Genomic DNA, 19,879 nt, shown 5'->3' with positions numbered 1-19,879 from the left:
AACATAGTCAGAAAGTCTAAGGTTTAAAAAGTTCAGGATTGATGACTTTAGGAATAAAACAGGGAAAAAACAAGCCTCATGAACAAATAAGGATCTAAGCTTCCTAGCAGTTCTGCACACTTGGCCAACACTGATAGTTGGCCAACTATTTTAACCACCACCCAATAGTCCTTAACAAACCAAGCATTAGAAAGGCAAACAAAAAAATGGAGAAAACAGGTTTTAATTAATTAGCAATATGTTGATAATGGGGGAAAATGACTTCTAAGGATACTAGAGAAATTTTGTGAACTCCTCAGACAGCAAAGTCTCCAAAAGTATCTAAGCCCTTTACTCCCTCTATCATTTTTCTTTTTTTTTTTTTTTTTTTTGAGACGGAGTCTCGCTCTGTCACCCAGGCTGGAGTGCAGTGGCCCCATCTCAGCTCACTGCAAGCTCCGCCTCCCGGGTTCGCGCAATTCTCCTGCCTCAGCCTCCCGAGCAGCTGGGACTACAGGCGCCCGCCACCTCGCCCGGCTTATTTTTTTGTATTTTTAGTAGAGACGGGGTTTCACCATGTTAGCCAGGATGGTCTCGATCTCCTGACCTCGTGATCCGCCCGTCTCGGCCTCCCAAAGTGCTGGGATTACAGGCTTGAGCCACCGCGCCCGGCCCACCCTCTATCATTTTTCTTACCTGTAATCTTACCAGTTAAACCATATATGTAGGAAAGTCCTGGATCAGGTATACTGAAGTCAAATATTCACTTTCTGCTTCAAATATCCACTCTAAAGATGGTAGCAAACTAAAAAAATCCATAATACTTACCCCTAAAATAGACACACTAGTAAAATTTCTCCTTTAATTGTCCCAAAGGCTACCATTCAGTACTTGTAAGTTCTTTTCACAAATAAATTTAATAATAAAAATTTCATTTAGGTTGACACATAAAAGCAATTCCTCTTTTCTTCAATAACTCCAAGCAGGGTCTACCAATTTTGGTACTCATCGCTAAAGAAAATCAATTCTGCGATAGTAAGGCAAAATCATTTACTCCTCACCAAATATTCATGTTCTTACCCACACTTCCTGGCCCCTTAAGTAGTACCCTAGTACCCTATGACGACTTTTAGCCGACAGTCTATAAGAAGAATTGATGTGAGTCACTTTAGGGCCAAAGCCACAGTAATCAAGGAGGCTTCATGTTCTAGACAGTACACCAAACCTACTTTATTAACTAAAAACGCTTTTTTCACGTTCCATGGGACTACGCCATAAGCAACATTCCAAAGCCCACAAATTGAATTCAAACCCACTTCCTCTAGAAAACCTACCCAGATCATACTAGCCTTCTAGTATCATCGGTAACAAACATGTATGTATACTGTGGGTAGAGCATTATGAAAGCACTGTGGTACAAACTAGTACAATAAATAGTCTCTATCCACTATAATTTACAACCTGGAAGGAAAGAATACACGTAAAAACAGAGACAAGTAGCCAGGTGCAGTGGCTCACACCTGTAATTCCAGCACTTTGGGAGGCCGAGGCAGGCAGATCACCTGAGGTGAGGTGTTCAAGACCAGCCTGGCCAACATGGCGAAACACTATCTCTACTAAAAACATAAAAATTAGCTGTGTGTGGTGGTGCACATCTGAAATCCTAGCTACTTGGGAGGCTGAGACAGGAGAATCGCTTGAACCCAGGAGGCGGAGGTTGCAGTGAGCCAAGATCATGCCACTACATCCAGCCCCAGCGACAGAGCAACACTCCATCTTAAAAAAAAAAAAAAATAGACAAGTATACGTGATAATAAATTTCAAGTGAGTGAAAAAATAGTTAAGTGTTAGATAAGTTTCCATATATCTCAGTTAAAAACTAAGCCATATACTCTCTCGTGACATATTTCATATTGCTGTATATTATTTTTAAATTCATGTATGATTTATAGCAAATGAGACTCCCTTATAGGGGTTATAATCTCCTTGAAAGGCGAGAATCCTAAAATATAACTACTTTATGGTGCCCCATATTATCAAACAACAGATATGCAATTAAAATTTGTATTTTATTGTGAAGACTGTGTTGAAAAATTAAAACAGAAATGTAGTAATCCTCAATACATGAGGATTTTGTGTTTCCATCACTGTAAAGAAGACAGAGGAAAGAACCCAAGTTTTTCTGTCACCCGGGACAGGTAGCGCTCTACACTGGAGAACAATGACTCACCAGGCTACTCCAGACTTCTGAGCATATCCCTTTACAGCCAACTTCTTATGTTGTGGAACAACAAGTTCTCCAAGCAATATCAGATTTCCAATTCAATTCCCTAAATACCCTGAAACTAGTCAAGAAAATCCCTAGTTTATCTGCGAGTATTCCAGGAACACGCACATGCATGCACACATGCACACATTCACACCCACAAAAGGTCTATTTCTCTTAAGTATATTCGTAAGTAGCATTATGATTTAATCAATGACTTGGCAAATATTGTAATATCTATGTGTGTAAGACAACGCAGAGGACAAAATATAAAACATAATCCCCATTTGCCATTCTCACACCCTAATATAGGAAACAGGACACACAAAAACAAAAAATTTCATAAGGTACAAGGTTGTACATGTGAAGTATTAAGTGAATAACAAGGAAAATAAATACTGAGAGTTCACAGAAGGAATTGATTACTTTTAAATTTTATGGTCTGAACACTTAATAAGCAAGGTGAAATCTTAGTTGAGCTGTAAAGGATAGGTAGAATTTCAAGAGGCATAGACTAGATTAAGGGAGAACATTCCTTGGAAAATAATATATAAAGAAGTAGAAAGAGAAAAGCTCAAGAGATGTTTAGAGGACAAAAAACTGACAATTTTATTTCAAAACACAATTTATTGGGGCAGACTAGTGGGAAATGAACCCAGGAAAGAAAGTTGGTGCCAGACACTGGAAAGCTTTAAATGCCAGGCTAAGGAACAACTTTATCTTGACAGTAATGAGGAACCACTGAAGGTTTTTTTGAGCAAAACAGTACCATTAAAGTAAAAATTAGGATAATCATTCCAAATCAAAATTTGGGACATACACAAAGAAGGAACTCACTGGGGGGTGGGACCACTTTGCTTGACCAATTAATTAATTGTCTGACCAATAATTAAGCCCCAAAAGAAAAGAATAATAATTAAGCCTGAATTAGAATGGTATCAGTGAGGAGAAAAGAGCCTACAGAACTTGCAAAGTGTTTTTAGCATATGTCAAATCAGACCCAAAGAATTCTAGAAAGCTGAAATTCAGATGCTAAAGATAGGTCAAAAGCACAACAACTGTGAATCCCAGCCTACCCAGCAGGGATACTTGAAGCAAAGTGAATTGAAACTGGGCTCTTTATATATATTTCTGTCTCTACATCCATACAATAGGTCCACTCTTTTTAATTGGGGGTTAAGGTGATACAGATGGAAAATAACATAAAAGCAGCCAAGGGATGGAGGGCCAGGTAGTTGTGCAATAAACAGACAGAACTCAAACATCTATAAAAGCCAAAGGCACTGCAATCACATCTATTGCAAAGTGGAAAAACAGACTGCACATCTAGTCATACAGTGGGCTTGAGTAATGACATCAGATACATCCATCAAACTTGGCAAGAGGGTACAACTGGATGAATAGAGTTACTGAGGTCCCACTCCTCAAAAACAGAGATCCTAAACCATTGTGGGAGGTCATGGACCCTTTCAGGAATTTGGTGAAAGCTCTAGATCCTCTCCCCAGATAAATATACAGACTCACAAAATTTTACATACAATTTCAAAGTGCTTACAGATCCCCTAAAGCCTATCTAGGGGCTCTTATTCTATGAACCCCAGGTTAAGAATTTTTGGTATAGAATCATGATAACCATTTTTATGACATATCTCATGGTTTAAAAGTTTCTAAATAAGAAGCCATTATACTTATTTATAATTTATATATACTGCACACCAAATCAATAAATTTGTGTACATATAGCATACACAAAAATCGAAATTAAAAAGAATATTTATTATAGCAAGTAAACAAATTTTTAAACATTTACTTTTCTTATTGATGGCACAAAAACTCTGTGCTTTTCCCAATATTGTTATTAATAAACACCATTCACTACTTTTTGTGACAGCAATGTAAATTAACATGGTTTGTTGTTTTTATATCTTGCTTTCATACTTTGTAATATAGCAACTTGAAGGTCTGGTTCTAAATTCGGTTCATTTTTATGAGATATAACTTTTATTTGGTTTTAATGGTTATCATAGCTGAAAAATGTTACCTCACAAAGATGAATAAAACCAAAGAAGAACTCCATTACTGGGTGCACTGAATAAAACATGATATTCAATTTCCAATCCCATTCACCATTTAAGCAAAGGTTTTTGCCAAAAGTCAGCTAATGCATTTCCATATCTTCTGATGGCAATCAGTTGTTCTTATAAACTAATCAGATGGTATTGCCTTTTTGTGTTTTCAGCAGATGGGCTCAAAACCACTAAACACCTCTTTTACAAGATTTTTATACAGGTTAGAAAATTCTGTTTCCAAGTTCAAGTATACATATACAAAAAGCTCTTAGGGTAACACACATAATTTTCAGCAATTAAATTCCATAATAGAAATAATTCTAAATATCCATTTTCTTTTTTTTTTTTTTTTTTTTTGAGACGGAGTCTTGCTCTGTCGCCGGGGCTGGAGTGCAGTGGCCAGATCTCAGCTCACTGCAAGCTCCGCCTCCCGGGTTTACGCCATTCTCCTGCCTCAGCCTCCCGAGTAGCGGGGACTACAGGCGCCCGCCACCTCGCCCGGCTAGTTTTTTGTGTTTTTAGTAGAAACGGGGTTTCACCGTGTTAGCCAGGATGGTCTCGATCTCCTGACCTCGTGATCCGCCCGTCTCGGCCTCCCAAAGTGCTGGGATTACAGGCTTGAGCCACCGCGCCCGGCTAAATATCCATTTTCAATATCCTTTCTCTACAGCATTAAATTTTTTGTTGTTGTTCTGAAAGGTAGTTACTTTTTGAATCACTGTTAAGAACTTATCCTATTATCTCAAAGGGGCAGATTAAGTGTGTTTGCTAGGTAACATACCATGTATAGCCACGTTTCACAGAAGGTGGTAACAAACTTGGGACATTTGTCTTTTTGTGAAAAAATACTGAGTAAGTTATCTTTAAATTAGATCATTCTTAACTCCTCTGCCACAAGATGACCAGTTAATCTCTATGAAATAGTATAAAAGAAATCTGCATAAGTGATCTCTACTGCAATACAAAATAGTCTACTATTTAAAATAATAAACCTAAAATCCAGTTACCCAAGCCCCTGTAAACTACAAACCACCACAACAGACTGAAAGAGAAGAAACATCCTCATAGACCTCTAGTATTTCTTCCATTTCGCAGATAATTTAATGTTAAGAAACTACTGGCTGGGCGCGGTGGCTCCCACCTGTAATTCCAGCACTTTGGGAGGCCAAGGCCGGCGGATCACCTGAGGTCGGAAGTTCGAGACCAGCTTGACCAAGATGAAGAAACCACATCTCTACTAAAAATACAAAATTAGCCAGGCATGGTGGCACATGCCTGGGCGACAAAAGCAAAACTCCACCTCAAAAAAAAAAAAAAAAAAAAAGAAAGAAAGAAAAGAAAAAAAGAAACTACTGTGCTAAAAGTGCCTGGGGTCCCAGGAGTGAAGGCTCTTTAACAGCCTACCCAGCAGGGATACTTGAAGGGATACTTCCAACCAATTTCTGCTGTATGCTATCAAAGTTTCAAAGGACCTATCTTTAAAGGTACCCCAATTACAATGTATCATCTCTGAATTACCACCAGTTTGGCAAAAGACACACCACAGCACATTCAGTGACACTAGTTGTCTTCAACGCTGTTCCCTCCGTGTAATGAGTAACATAGGCTAGGGGCATCAGTCCAATAACAGACAGGGCTGGAACAAGGTCCAAGACTCTTCATGACACATCCTGCCTTAAATCCTTTTTGGAACATGGCAAGGCATAAATAAATCAGTAAAACAAATCATGAACTATAAATGAGAGTCAGGGGCTTCCAACTTATATGACCAATCTCATTTATACAATCAGATACACTTATATTTATACAAAGAGACAATTTTACACTGAACAAACAAGTCCACTCCATCATCTTAAAGAATGCCAAGTGATAACACACTGTTTAAAAGGCTGGCTGTGGTGGCTTACGCCTGTAATCCCAGCACTTTGGGAGGCCAAGGCGGGTGGATCACGAGGTCAGGAGTTCGAGACCAGCCTGGCCAACATAGTGAAAGCCCGTCTCTACTAAAAATACAAAAATTAGCCAGGCGTGGTGGCAGGCGCCTGTAATCCCAGCTACTCAGGAGGCTGAGGCAGGAGAATCACTTGAATCTGGAAGGCAAAGGTTGCAGTGAGCAGAGATTGCGTAACTGCACTCCAACCTGGGCGGCAGAGAGACTCCATCTCAAAAAGAAAAAAAAAGAATACTTACTGCTTAAAAAAAAAAGTCTGTGGTATGAAACAGAAGATAAAATGGAAAAGAAGTACACGAAGAACAATATAAAGGACATCTAGAGGGGATGAAATTAGACCTGATAAACAAAGGGCCATAGAACAATGCTGGAGGAATGTTGGAATAATGCAATCCTGGTTGGTCCAAAATTCATCTATATATTTAATAAACTCAAATCAGCATCTAAGAACCACTGGGAGGTTAAAATACTTTTTTAAAGTTGATGGCAGGATTTGCCTTATCAGTAACAATATATAAACCAGTAAGGAACTGTCATATATTAAATAGATGTATCTCTTTTTGGAATAAATAATGCAGAATCAGAGAAAAGGGAGTATAGAAACAGCACATCAAAATGTAGACTTCAAAATAGTGGGGAATTATTAAAATGAATACGTTAATAAATCATGTTGGATCAACTGGCTAACTCTTGGGCAAGTATCATGTAATATGCATATCTCACATCACATGTAGGTTAAGGCATAATTCATAATCAAAAGTAAAAAATAAAAAAGTTAATTCAAAAAAATATAAGGCAGTGAAAAAGATTTTGTACTAACTTCTATTCAAAAAATATATATATATATAATCTGTATTTAAATATACATTAAAATGAGTGAATAAGTTCCCAGTGTGGGTAAGCCTTACATATGGAATCATTTCAAAAACCAAAAATATAAAATTTGGGGTATAAAACCTGCCAAGAAAAGATCCACGTAAATTTGGAAAATTGACATTTCTCATTTTCATCCATATCTACATACTTACTACATACTGCTCCCCACCACCTCCCTCCATTAAAATCCACCAATGTTTTGTTACTACACCTAGACGATATGCTTCCCTCTCCCACTTCAGTTGATGCCACACTCCTTGCACTTTCCCCTGCATTACTTCCTGTCTTTTCATCTTTGCTATTTAATCTTCCTGAATATACTGTTCTCCTTGTCCCTATTCTTAAAGAAATAATCCCCTGCCCTCAATGCTTTTGTCTACCACCAAGCCCTCCATAAAACTTGCCCTGATCTTTCTCAAATGAAAATACAATAATCACTCCCTCTCCCTGAATGTTCAAAGTACTGTTTCAGGACCTGTCTCACAGCACTCATCACATTCAATTAGTAGTACAGGTATTTGTATGTTTGTCTTATCACCTCTCTCAGGTCATAATCTCCTTAAGAACAGGATCTATATCTTACCGGTTAATTTCCCAATAACCCGCTATCTTTTTACAGCACACTACCTTGAACAAAGTATGTACTCATATAACTATGTCTTGAACGAATGATTGAGTAGCTACTTAGAAATTCAATTACAGACTACCTGTACCATTTAGGATAGAGAGGGAGATATTAGACATTGCAGAGTAACTTTTTATTTCTTCCAAACAAATTCACCAAAGTAAAGTCAATATTACACATACAGATGTTTTCAAAACTCAAGGACATTTCATCCTTCAACTATCTGGTCAAATACGATGTGATATGTTTATATACACACATATACTCACAATAGAATATCTTCTGTTAACTAATCAAATCTAAGCTTGATAATAAAAATATGTAAATGTTTTAACCACATAGGCAAACTGAAATTTTAAGATAAAATCAACCATTCAAATTACAACTGGAATCACAGAGAATGACCAAGCAATTTGTTCCAAAAAAACAAAAACAAAACCAAAGCACGCTAAGCTTTAGCTATTTAAATACCAACAAAACTTGAGAGGCAGAATTTTATGGCTAAGAATCCAAAACCAACCAAAGATAAGCTTACCTGGGTAAAAGCACCAAAGAACCAACATTACTGAAGTACAAAGGTGAGACCAGAAATGGCACAAGAATCTCTTTTTTTTTTTTTAAGACGGAGTCTCCCTCTGTCACCCAGGCTGGAGTGCAGTGGCGCGATCTCGGCTCACTGCAACCTCTGCCTCCCTGATTCAAGCAATTCTTCTGCCTTAGCTTTCTGGGTAGCCGGGACTACAGACTTGCGCCACCACACCACACTAAGTTTTGTATTTTTAATAGAAACGGGGCCGGGCGCGGTGGCTCAAGCCTGTAATCCCAGCACTTTGGGAGGCCGAGACGGGCGGATCACGAGGTTAGGAGATCGAGACCATCCTGGCTAACACAGTGAAACCCCGTCTCTACTAAAAAATACAAAAAAAAAACTAGCCGGGCGAGGTGGCGGGCGCCTGTAGTCCCAGCTACTCGGGAGGCTGAGGCAGGAGAATGGCGTAAATCCGGGAGGCGGAGCTTGCAGTGAGCTGAGATCTGGCCACTGCACTCCAGCCTGGGCCACAGAGTGAGACTCCGCCTCAAAAAAAAAAAAAAAAAAAGAAACGGGGTGTCACCATATTGGCCAGATCTCGAACTCCTGACCTCATGATCTGCCTGCCTCAGTCTCCGAAAGTGCTGGGATAAAGACGTGAGCCACCACACCCGGTCCACAAGAATCTTAAAGTGACATTTTCATTAAGGAACTGGTATGTATGGCTCCCGGGTTATCAGAAAGGAATGAGACTGTAGGAGTCTCCACAACACATGTATTCAAGAGAAAGAAAGTTCAGAAATAAAAAAAAAAAAGTATAATGTGGCCAAGTGTGATAAACATGCTTGAAGAGAAGTCAATTGAAAGGTATGAATATGATTTCCACTCAGTAGGCTTGAACTCAAATGTCATCCCTAACACCTACAAGCTGTGCAATCTTACGTCAGCCACTTAACTTCCCTGAGCCTTGTTTCCTCATGTATGAAATGTAATATGTAGAGCTAGCACAGTACCTGGCTCAGAGACAATATTCAGTAAATATTTGCTGACTGTGAATGAGGGCCTTACAAGAAAAGCAGACATTTTTCTGCAGGTATTTTTTGTAGTTTTTGAGAGAACAGTCTTAATTAATTCCTGATTAATACCTTCTTACAATATTTTAGAGTCAAATTTCAGTCAAAAAAAAAAAAACTGCTCCCTTCCTCCTAGCTTACACATTACTCAAAAGCTTACAAGAATTCTTATAATTTAAAATCTCTTTGTGATATTGTAACTTTCAATACAAAAAGTAACTCTCATAAAGAAACCCCATTCCCAACTGCATCTGCATGGACTTAGTCTGCTCAGCTGTAACATTAAGAAGGCCGTCCTAAATGATCATTTAAGGTTCTTTTACTCTAAATGTTGTAGTTCACGGCATCTCAAACATTTTCCAATCTGTTTAGGAAAACCAATCAACATACACTAAAAAGAGAATCTCTCTCAAAAGAAGGAGCAAGAAAGAGAAGTTTATTATATAGAACAGAATAACTAATGCTAAGGGAGTGATAAAAATCAAGCTTTCTTGAAAACATACCAGCTTTGATGCTGTTTTTGAAGGTCATGAGAACATAAAGGAAATCCAATTTAAAAGAAGAAAATGGAACATGTAAAAGCAGAGACGCAAGATATCTATGATTATCATAATACTTTCTTCATTGTTTAACACTTTACAGTTTGCGAAGCATTTCTGCATATGCCATCTACAGCAAATTTTCTGGAATGGGAAATGAAAGAATCAGTTTAAATGATTTACATTTGATAAATTTGCCCACAGAAAGTCTCCTCTGAAAACAATAACATAAAAAAAAATTTTTTTTTAGAAGGGAATTTCTTCAGCATTTATGTGTAGGATAAATTAGAGAGGTAAATGCATGCAAGCAAACAGCTGTAAATCTATAAATCATAGAATTTTAAAACAAGAAGAAATGTGAAATTAGACCAATATGCTCATTTAATGATAAAGAAACTCAGGCCCACAGAGTCAATGTGACTCCTATTACTCCATGTGCAAATGACAGGAGGACCAGATTGCAGAACCAGAAATAAAGGAAAAAAATTGAGAAATTACAAAGAAAAGAATGCGAGAATCTGGTGATGAATTCGCTAATGAAACACCCATTTGTTAGCTAGTCATTAATGTCTATGTGCCAATCACATGCTAAACATATTTAATAATTTATTTTAAAGATTACAATATGAGGACAAGTACATTACTTCAATTTTAAATATAAAAACTGAAGTTTAGTGTGGTTATAGCTCAAGGCTACACCAACCTAAGTATCTGGAAGAGCTAGACACCTCTGTCTGAAGTCAGTGCTCCATTTCTAAAAGATGCTTTAAAATTGCTTCACAATTATAAGCTGAAAGGGCAAAAATGAAGCATCACTCTGGAAAAACTGGATAATCCAGTGCAATTAGAATTCTGGTCCTGATAATGGCTGCATTTTGCTTCTGTGCTTGCACCTATTTTTATGAGTCTGGCCTGTCTGTGCCTCATGGTCAGGTCAGGGCTACTCAGTAAAACCAAACATCCCTGCCCTCCACACACTAAAACACACTCTCGGGGAGCGGTAAGAACAAAATATATCTAAGATGAGGGTGGGTCTTCCATAACTCCTCGAGTGACTAGAGCTTCTATTTTGGCATAAGCTACTTATCATTTAAATATGATAACCATACTAAGCTTTTCTAAAAGCCTATCACTCCAAGGAGCCTCAGAAATTCAGTGTTGCAGATGGGGTTATGGGGAAAGAAGCACAGATACAACTCACTTTACTTAAACTTATCGAATTGGACTTATATGTTGGTATCAGTGTTTTATAATAATTTCCCTTATTCAGCCATGTATCCTGCAGAAATACATAATAATGATTTCTATACATTAATCCAAATACTACATGACCACAAACCATTTTCCAGAACTAAGCTATAAAAAAAGCAAGCAAGAATGGTACCTAGTTGCCACTAGGCCATTTTACGACCTCTGACATCAAATGTTGAAAGGCGCAAGGTCTAACTAAAATATAAAGAAAAGGGAAGGTTTTAAATGACTAGACCTCATCTTCAATGTTAAGAATAGAACATGAGGCCTATCCTTAGTTGCCAATCGCCAACGGCTAAACTACTGGCTAATCTGGGAAAGCCGCAATTTTAAAAAGTCCTTTCCTACAGTCTAGTCTTCCCAAATGGGTAGGAAAGTTATCTAAGATAGGGAGAAATGTATACGGTTCTGCGGCCCAAATCAGATACAGCGTTCTGACATCCACCTCCTGAGACACATGGTTTTCACCCAAGCCCACACCCACCACAGCATTCAATATTTGCAAGTAATGCAAAATGGAACCCTCCAAAACATTTTTGGACCTCTGCCAGGAGGTCCTCTGAGAATCTCTGTTATAATCATATTTAGAAGGCAAAAACCACTGCCAAAACAATCATGAGCATCACGGGGATCTCCTATGCGCCATGACTTAGATTCTACTCCGTGTTGTGCGCTAGTATTGACCTCCCACACCTGCCCTAAAATGAAAACGATGTTAAGCCACATGGCTTAAGGCCAACCAACTTTGTAAGACATGCAACGTAACATTCAAACAATGTGGAGTCCTTGGGAGACACAGAAAAAAGACAAACTAAAGTACAGAACAGAGGTAGTATCGAAGAGAAGGTATATGAAATTGAAGACAACCAAACAGGGAGAACGAAAACGGCCTTGAAAAACAATTATAAATCACAGTCTGGTATACAGATTCCCCATACAGATAATAGGGAAAAGAATTTCGGCTGGGCGCAGTGGCTCATGCCTGTAATCCCAGCTCTCAGGGAGGCAGAGGCGGGAGGACAGTTTGAGCCCGGAGTTCGAGACCTGCCTGGGTAATATAGCGAGACCCGGTTCTCCACAAAAAGGAAAAAAAAAAAAAAGAATTTCAAGAAATGCCCAATACCCCCTCTCCAACCACTCGACCTTTCAGCACCTCTCTACCACCCTCATCACTTACTCAACATTTAGTCCTAGTGAAGACCGCTCACTGGATTAGCAGGATCAAGAGGACATGCACAGAACATTCCATTCTGAGAACATCTTTAAATTATTTAGGCTTGTTTACCACCCTTCCCTATAGAGTAAAAGCATGAAATGTTGCCAGCACTTTCACAATATACACCAGTTAGCACCATAGCAACCCAATCTTCTGCCCACCAAAAGATTAACACATAAGTAGAAAACAGGAAATTCAACAAAAATTAAAGTTTGACCTTAGACTCCCTCAACAGTTAAATGTCTTAAGCAGGAGCAGTGTCTTTCCATCACACCCACTTCATGCTACCCTTACAGCTTCCTGGCATAAGCAAGTTCTTGGGATTATACAAACTGCTGCTTCTGTTTTGAGCCCAGATTTCTAGAAATGAAACCCTGGAATTGAGGGAGAAACAAAAACAAATGTTCGCAGAAAGAGGGAGGAAAAAGCAATGTCTATATAATCGTAGTTTAAGTGAAACAATCACCATTAGCTACATCAAGTGCTTCCCCCCCCCCCCCCCCAGTAAAACCACTGAAGATCTAAAACACTCCCTTGGTTTAAACCACACAAAAAGCCATTCAATAGGCACAATCCTACAGGTTTTCTGAGAGAAATAAGGAAGAGATCAAGTATAAGCTATGTAAAATTCACGTTCTGCACCTTATAAAGCAAACTTCAATGCTGTTAAATAACCAGTAGAAAACATCTACAAAAATCAAACTAAACACCTGTTCTTATAAGCAGCAGTCCTCTATTTTCTCTCTAAACCATATATTCCCAACTCAGACCCTCTTTGTGACCCACTGTTCCCAAAGCATCGAGTCTGAAGAAGAAACAGAGAGAAAACATTTCGGACATTCGTTCACAAAACCAAATTAGACCTTTCCACAAAGTACAGGAGATAAAACAGAAACACTTCCATTTTTATCTAATTTATGGCAAATAGTTCAAGGAATGACTATTTGTTAAGCTGAATCAAACCCCACTGCTACCTTTAACCCAAAACTATTTCTAGTTCAAGAGCCAAGAGACCCAAGCAAATAATACTTTCTTTTCACATTATTCTCAACATGAAGAAATCCGACCCCCTTCCTACAACATCATAGCTTCTGTGAAACAAGCTGAGGCCCCTCTGGTCAACTTTTGTTGTTATTGTTGTTGTTGTTTTGTTTGCTTTTTTTTTTTTTGAGACCAGTCTCCAACCAATTTCAAAAGAGGAGACAAACCTCAAACAAATTTAACCCTTGAGATCCACCCCTCAACTGTACCATATAATCTACGCTTCACGGCAGTAATGTTTTAAGCAGACACTTGATTTCTTAATCACTGAAATGTAAGCACCAGCCCTCACAAATCATCGCCACAGAGATTCCTCTTGGCATCCACAGAGGGTGCTGGGGCTGCAAGTCACTCAAGAACCCTTCACTTACCAACATCACACTCGACATTAAAAATTCACCGTCTCCGAAGAAAAAATGTCACCTTCTCCACAAGGACACCTGCCTGTTCAACACCTCTACAAGAAACGAGGAGGGCCAAGCATGAGAGGCTAACAGACCCTCCAGCTTAAAAGTTTTCCTTCCCACGAAACTCTCCGGCCACAACACCGTGGCCTGTCCTTGTCACACACACACAGGCTGTATTGTCAACCCCTCCGTCTTCCTCTAACGTCGTCAGACTGGGCAGTGTCTACCCATGGGGGTAACTGCTTTTAAAAAAATTAAAAAGCAGCCACCACAGCTGGGTAGTAAGGACTGGAGACCCTGGTGTCCGATTTCTTCAGGTCTTTTCCAAGGGACTAGAGAGCGGCCTGAATTCTGTCACTGCCCACTAACCAACCCCACCTCCCAATCGCCCCTCGTCAACATGTTTGCTTCCCTTCCTCGGCCCTTTCGGCTGAATCCCAGGAAGGGGACCAAACACCGGCCGCGACAGGAACATGTCCAGTGTCCATCCCATGTCTACCTCCGAAACCCCTTCTCGGAAGAAGGGGCGAGCAAGCGCGCCGGGGTCAAACCCGAGCGCCGTCGAGGGCTGCGCTGACGGAGAGGGACGCCGCGGTCGCCCCCATTTCGCGGTCCGGGCAGGCGAGACTCCGAGAGGTGAGCGGGCTGGCCAAGGTCACGGCGTCGTCGGGGCCGAGGGGCGCCCGCGCCGACTTCCGGCTCCCCCTCTCGGCTACGACCCGGGGCGCCCGCTCCCCACGCCGGGCAGGCGGCCGCGCAGCTCGCGCCCCCTCCGCGGATGCTCGCCCTCTCCGCGCTAACTAGGGCAACTGGAAAAGAGGCGGAGAGAAGTCGCTGCTGCAGCGATTTCCCTCGGCGGGGAGCAGCCCCCAGCTGGTGCCCGTGACAGCTGCGACCTCCGCCCCCTCCAGCCGCGCGGGGCCGCGAGGGGAACTCGGGGAAGTGGGAGGGGGATGGAGCGGGAGAAAGGAGAGCAGGGGGCGGAGGGGCGCCAGCTGCTCCCCGCCCCCTAGGGCCTCGGCGGCCGCGCGGCTCGTGACAGCTGCACCCACCGGGAGGCTCCGCACCCGCCGCCCGCCACTCACCTGCCGCCGCCGCCTCTGGGCCGCGCTCACCGGCGCCGCACTCGTCCGCGACCGTGGCTGCGGTGCCGCCGCGGCCTCCGCCGCTCCTCGGGCCCGGCGCCCGGCCCCCTGGGCCCAGGCGCCCGCCGCCGCCGCCGCCGCGGCTCTCCGGCCCCCTCCTCCGGAGCAGGGGTCCCCCCGCAGGGGGATGCAGAAGGAACCTGACGCAGGCTTGGCTCGAGGGAGCAGCAACGAACAGGCGGCCGAGGCGCTCAAGGCCGCGGTGCAGCCGTCGGAGTACAGAGCTCAGCAGATCGCGTCAGACTCCCGCTCGCCCAGCCTGAAGAACAGGCATTTCAGCCGCTCTCCGCGGCCGCCATGTTCTCCTCCTCGGCCGCCGCCGCCGCCGCCACCGCCCCCCGCTCGCGGCACCGCCCCCTTCGCGCCCCGCCCCGCCCCGCCCCGCCCGTTCCCGGCCGCCCGCCTGCCCGCCCGCCGCGCTTCCCCTGCCGGCTCCGGCCGCCCGGGCCGCCGCGACCCGGTGCCCGCGAGCTCCGACAGCGCGCCCCCAGCCCGCCGGGCCTGCCGGGCCTGCCGCGCCCGCCGAGCGAGGAGTCTGCCCGCGCCCTCTGCCGGCTGCAGGCCCGCCCCAGCCCGCGTCCTAACGAAGTGTGGGAAAGGAGGCCCGAACTCTTCCCCGCCCGTCTCAACTCCTCCCCGCCCCTCTCCTGTCCTCCCCTCGGGGCGTTCCTCCCACTGCTGCCGGGAAGCGGCCTCGAACCCCAGGGCGCTCGCAGCTAGGCCGCCGGGCCTGCCGCCTCCCGCTGTTCTTTATCTTTCTGGGAAGGTGGCGGAGCGGCGAGAGGCCCTGCGGACGGGGCGGAGTCGGCTCCGGGCCTATCCCTCCACTCGGGTGTTCTGTTACTTTGAGCGAGACATATCCCGCAGGCCTCGTTTTTTATTCTGTAAAATTGGGAGGTGGTTGCCTAGATGATTTCACAGGCTATTAGACAAGAGAAAAGGAAGATCTTCTGCCCCCTTAGTTTTACAGATGAAAAGATCTGCCTGACACGTTCTGGCTTTGCAATTCCATGAATTATGTAAAATGTCTGTCATTCGCAGATCTTTTCCCTCAAGGGGACCACACCTTTCTTGTCTCCCTCTTTTTTTTTTTTTTTTCTACTTGTCTAATAGAAGTGCTACTTCCAAAAGTAGAGTGGTCCTTGTCACCAGAGGAATCGAACAGCTGCTGAACAGCCTCTCTGAGCCGCGATGGCCTTACCTGGACCGCATCCCTCATTCCAAAGGCTGGCAATGCAATATATACCCATCTCTCTCCCTGGGTTGTCGTAAGGATGAATGAGTCACTCGCCGTGGAAGTGCCTTGTAAAGCATACATCTGTCCATTCCTTTCTTGCATTCTTACCCCATTTCGCGCTCTTACCCTTCCTCAATCCTGTCCTGCTGCTGCTGTCTCCCGGCGTTCCTGATATTTCGCTTCCTGTGTGTTCTCCCCTAAATCAATCTGTAAATCCTTAAGCCCTTCGCACCCTTCTCCCAACTGGGGAACCTGACCGCCTTGAAAACACCAACCTCCCTGGCACCTCTCTGAGTCAACGGCAGCCTCTTCCACAGGCAGGTACTTACTGTATGCTCTCACCATCCTCTTCCTGTCCTGGTCATGCTCATAAAGCAATCGCTAGACCACACCCCCACATGCATTCATATATTCATTCATTTATAGATTCATTCTCCTGATTCTTATCGGAGACCTACTACTGGGGCCCTAGGTGCATTTCCTGAGCTCTGGCTTAGCAGTACCTCTAGCCACCTGCAGAGTCCCTATCCCCAATAACAGCTGAAAATACCCGGGCACTCACCAGTTTCATCCCCTAATGTAGCGCCTACTTCCCAATCTAGTCCAATGCAGACTGTGTGAAAGTGCCTTGTATTGGCCTCTGGCGCCAACAAATGAGCCACCTGTACAAGGTACTCCTGTCTCCACTGTACTCTAGACTGCTGAAGGCCAAATCTAGTGGTCACTTCAGTCCTTCTCTCATGTGGCCTTTCTACAGCACGTGATACTGCTAACTCCTCCTTTTTGAAACTCTCTTCCCCTGTCTTCAACATGAGTCTCTCTACCTGATTTCTGAACTTCCGTTCGTGTGTGCTTTTCTTGGGTTGCTCCTTTTTACAGGGCCATAACAAATGTTGGTAGGATACCAACATTTTTTTCCTTCCTCTCCTCTGGCTTCGGCTGACTGTTTATTTCCACAGCTTCAACTGTTAACAACTGCTGCATTTCCTTCTTCCAGTCTCCCACTCTGCAGCCCAGGGTCGTAATCAACTTTAAAATATCCTCAAAACACGCAGTGCTAAGATTTTGTTGAATGACAAATTATTTAGGTGTTAATTTATATCGCCATAACCATCCATGCATGCTAAAGAGTTCCTTTTCTAGAATGGTACTGTTTCTTTGTTGTTGTTGTTGTTGAAACGGAGTCTTGCTCTTGTCGCCCAGGCTGGAGTGCAGTGGCGTGATCTCGGCTCACTGCAGCCTCTGCCTCCTGGGTTCAAGTGATTCTCCTGCCTCAGCCTCCTGAGTAGCTGGGATTACAGGCACCCGCCACCATGCCTGGCTAATTTTTTGTATTTTTAGTAGAGACTGGGTTTCACCATGTTGGCCAGGCTGTTCTTGAACTCCTCACGTCAGGTGATCCACCTGCCTCAGCCTCCCAAAGTGCTGGGATTACAGTTGTGAGCCACTGCGCCTGGTAATGTTTCTTAAATAATAACCCTTTGACATTTTTCTCCTTCCTATACAAGTCATAATCACTTTGTCTCCAATTGGTAATCTTTTCTCTGGTCATATTCAACTTCTCTCAGACTCCATCTACTTTTACTAAACAGGCCCATTTTACTAATCCATCCCCAGCAACCCTAAATACAAGGCCAAAAGATTCGTTAGATTTACTTCGTGACTCTACAGGTAGCCTCTCTAAAATCCATTTACTTTAGCTGTTTAAAATTTATTTACTCCCAAAATACAATGCCAATCAACAAGGAAGACTAACTCCGATTAAATGTAAATGCTTTGAAGATATTTTTAAATGAAAATGTAAGACAACATTTAACTCTTGTAGCCCAGATAGAGCTGGTTTTAGTCCAAACCGTATTGTTTCCATAAATTAATAATAATCATTTGGTGGACTAAAAACACCCTAGTTCTACGGGCAAGATCTAGAACATACCTGTTGGATTTTCTCCAAAGCATAATAGATTTCCAGTTCTACAAAATATATGGCTAGTATGCCTGAAATTACTCCAGTTACTGAGGCAAGAATTGATTTAACTTTGACGTTCTTTTTTTTCAAATAGTTTTTTGTTTTATAATAATGATACAGACTCACAAAATATTCAAACAATAAAGAACAGTACAAAAAGTTTAAAAATAAACTTTTTCAAGCCAGAGAGAAACATAGTAAACATGTTTTCACACCTTTCTCTCTATATATTTGCACATATAAATACACTATATGTAGTCAATTTTACATAAAAATAAAATCACGCCTGTAATGCCAGCACTTTGGGAGGCCGAGGCAGGTGAATCACCTGAGGTCAGGAGTTCAGGACCAGCCTGGCCAACATTGTGAAACCCCGTCTCTACCGAAAATACAAAAATTAGCTGGGTGTGGAGGTGGGCGGCTGTAATCCCAGCTACTCAGGAGGCTAAGGCAGGAAAATCGCTTGAACCCAGAAGGTGGAAGCTGCAGTGAGCCGAGATCGCACCACTGCACTCCAGCCTGGGCAACGTAGTGAGAGTCCATCTCAAAATAAATAAAATCACATGATAAATGCTCATCAGTAATCTGGTGCCTTTTACTGTACAATTCATCACTAATAGTTGAATACTCTTGCATTGTATATCTGTTTAGCCATTTAATTCCTTACTAAAAATGTTTACATTGTCTCTATTTTTGTTTGTATGTTTATTTTTGTAAATCATGCTGTAATTCTAATGCATGCCTCTGTGCAGTTTAGAAATTATTTTCTTAAATTTCTAGAAGATTAATTGTTGGCTCAAAGGGTACATGTTAATTTTTTTACTACATTATTTACCAAACTGGCCTCCAGAAAAATTGTTTCAATCTGTGGTCCTAGCTATAGTGCATGAGCCTACAACTTGCCCATAACCAGCTCTGGATTTTATTCATTTCACTTTGAATAATCTTTAATTTCTACATCTGCTTAAAGGATAGATGTTAAGAAGACTAGGTTTAGAGTTAGGGAGACCCAGGTTTGAAATGGTTTTGCCACTTACTAGCTGTGTGAAACCTGGGCCAAACCACTTCAACATCTCCAAGACTCAATGTCCACATCTGTAAAATAGGATGCTAGCACTTGCCTCAAAGGATTGTTGCTAAGATTAAATGAAATAATGTATGTAAAGCACTCAATACAGTATTTGACATTTAGGATTGCCCATGAGAAAGTAAATATTAGCTCACACTGAGAAGGTAAAAAATCTGCTCAACTGTTCATCAGGCTAGAAAAATAGGCACAGATAAAGCCAGCTGCAAAGTTAACAGGATGCAGTGTCTCCTAAGGACGTGCTGCAGCTGTAAAGTAATAACCGCCTTCTTCAAGTGACTGCAGCTTTCCTACTCACTCAGAAACACTGTTCTCTAAAATCATAGACATCACAGACTTTGGTGTTTGCAATTATATCAGTAAAAATGAAGCAGCCCCAATTTACGACCCAGGTGCAGTGCTTTGGGTGGGGGGGTTTCTAGACATAGCATTGTACACCTATCTTAACTTTATTGTTTCTGAACAACACGATTCTCAGTCTACTTTGCAGTCCGGGCTGGACATTGACCCCTTTACGCATAGCTAAGCTTTACTTTGAGTCTATCAAAATTCTGCTTTATTTAAACTGTATCTTGGCTCTGCTAAAGGTTACTATCTTCTAGCATGTGTTATTAAGTAGAAG

At 42.4% G+C, this 19,879-nt stretch overlaps 1 protein-coding gene across 5 annotated transcripts in view; it reads right to left on the bottom strand.

Moving 5' to 3' along the window:
• NCOA1 (nuclear receptor coactivator 1) overlaps positions 1-15,301 on the bottom strand; it is a 276,492-nt gene extending 261,191 nt beyond the window's left edge. For 4 of the 5 annotated variants that reach the window (XM_073022819.1, XM_073022822.1, XM_073022825.1 and 1 more), the window contains exon 1: positions 14,908-15,300. The gene's annotated coding sequence lies outside the window, so the exon portion shown is untranslated. Of the gene's footprint in view, positions 1-14,907 lie in introns of all 5 variants that reach the window. The other variant, XM_073022823.1, reaches the window with a different exon arrangement.
• Between the last annotated feature and the right edge of the window lie 4,578 nt (positions 15,302-19,879).

This window comes from Chlorocebus sabaeus, chromosome 14, assembly GCF_047675955.1.
Source record: "Chlorocebus sabaeus isolate Y175 chromosome 14, mChlSab1.0.hap1, whole genome shotgun sequence".
NCBI lineage: Eukaryota > Metazoa > Chordata > Mammalia > Primates > Cercopithecidae > Chlorocebus > Chlorocebus sabaeus.
This window is presented reverse-complemented; position numbering and strand designations above follow the sequence as displayed.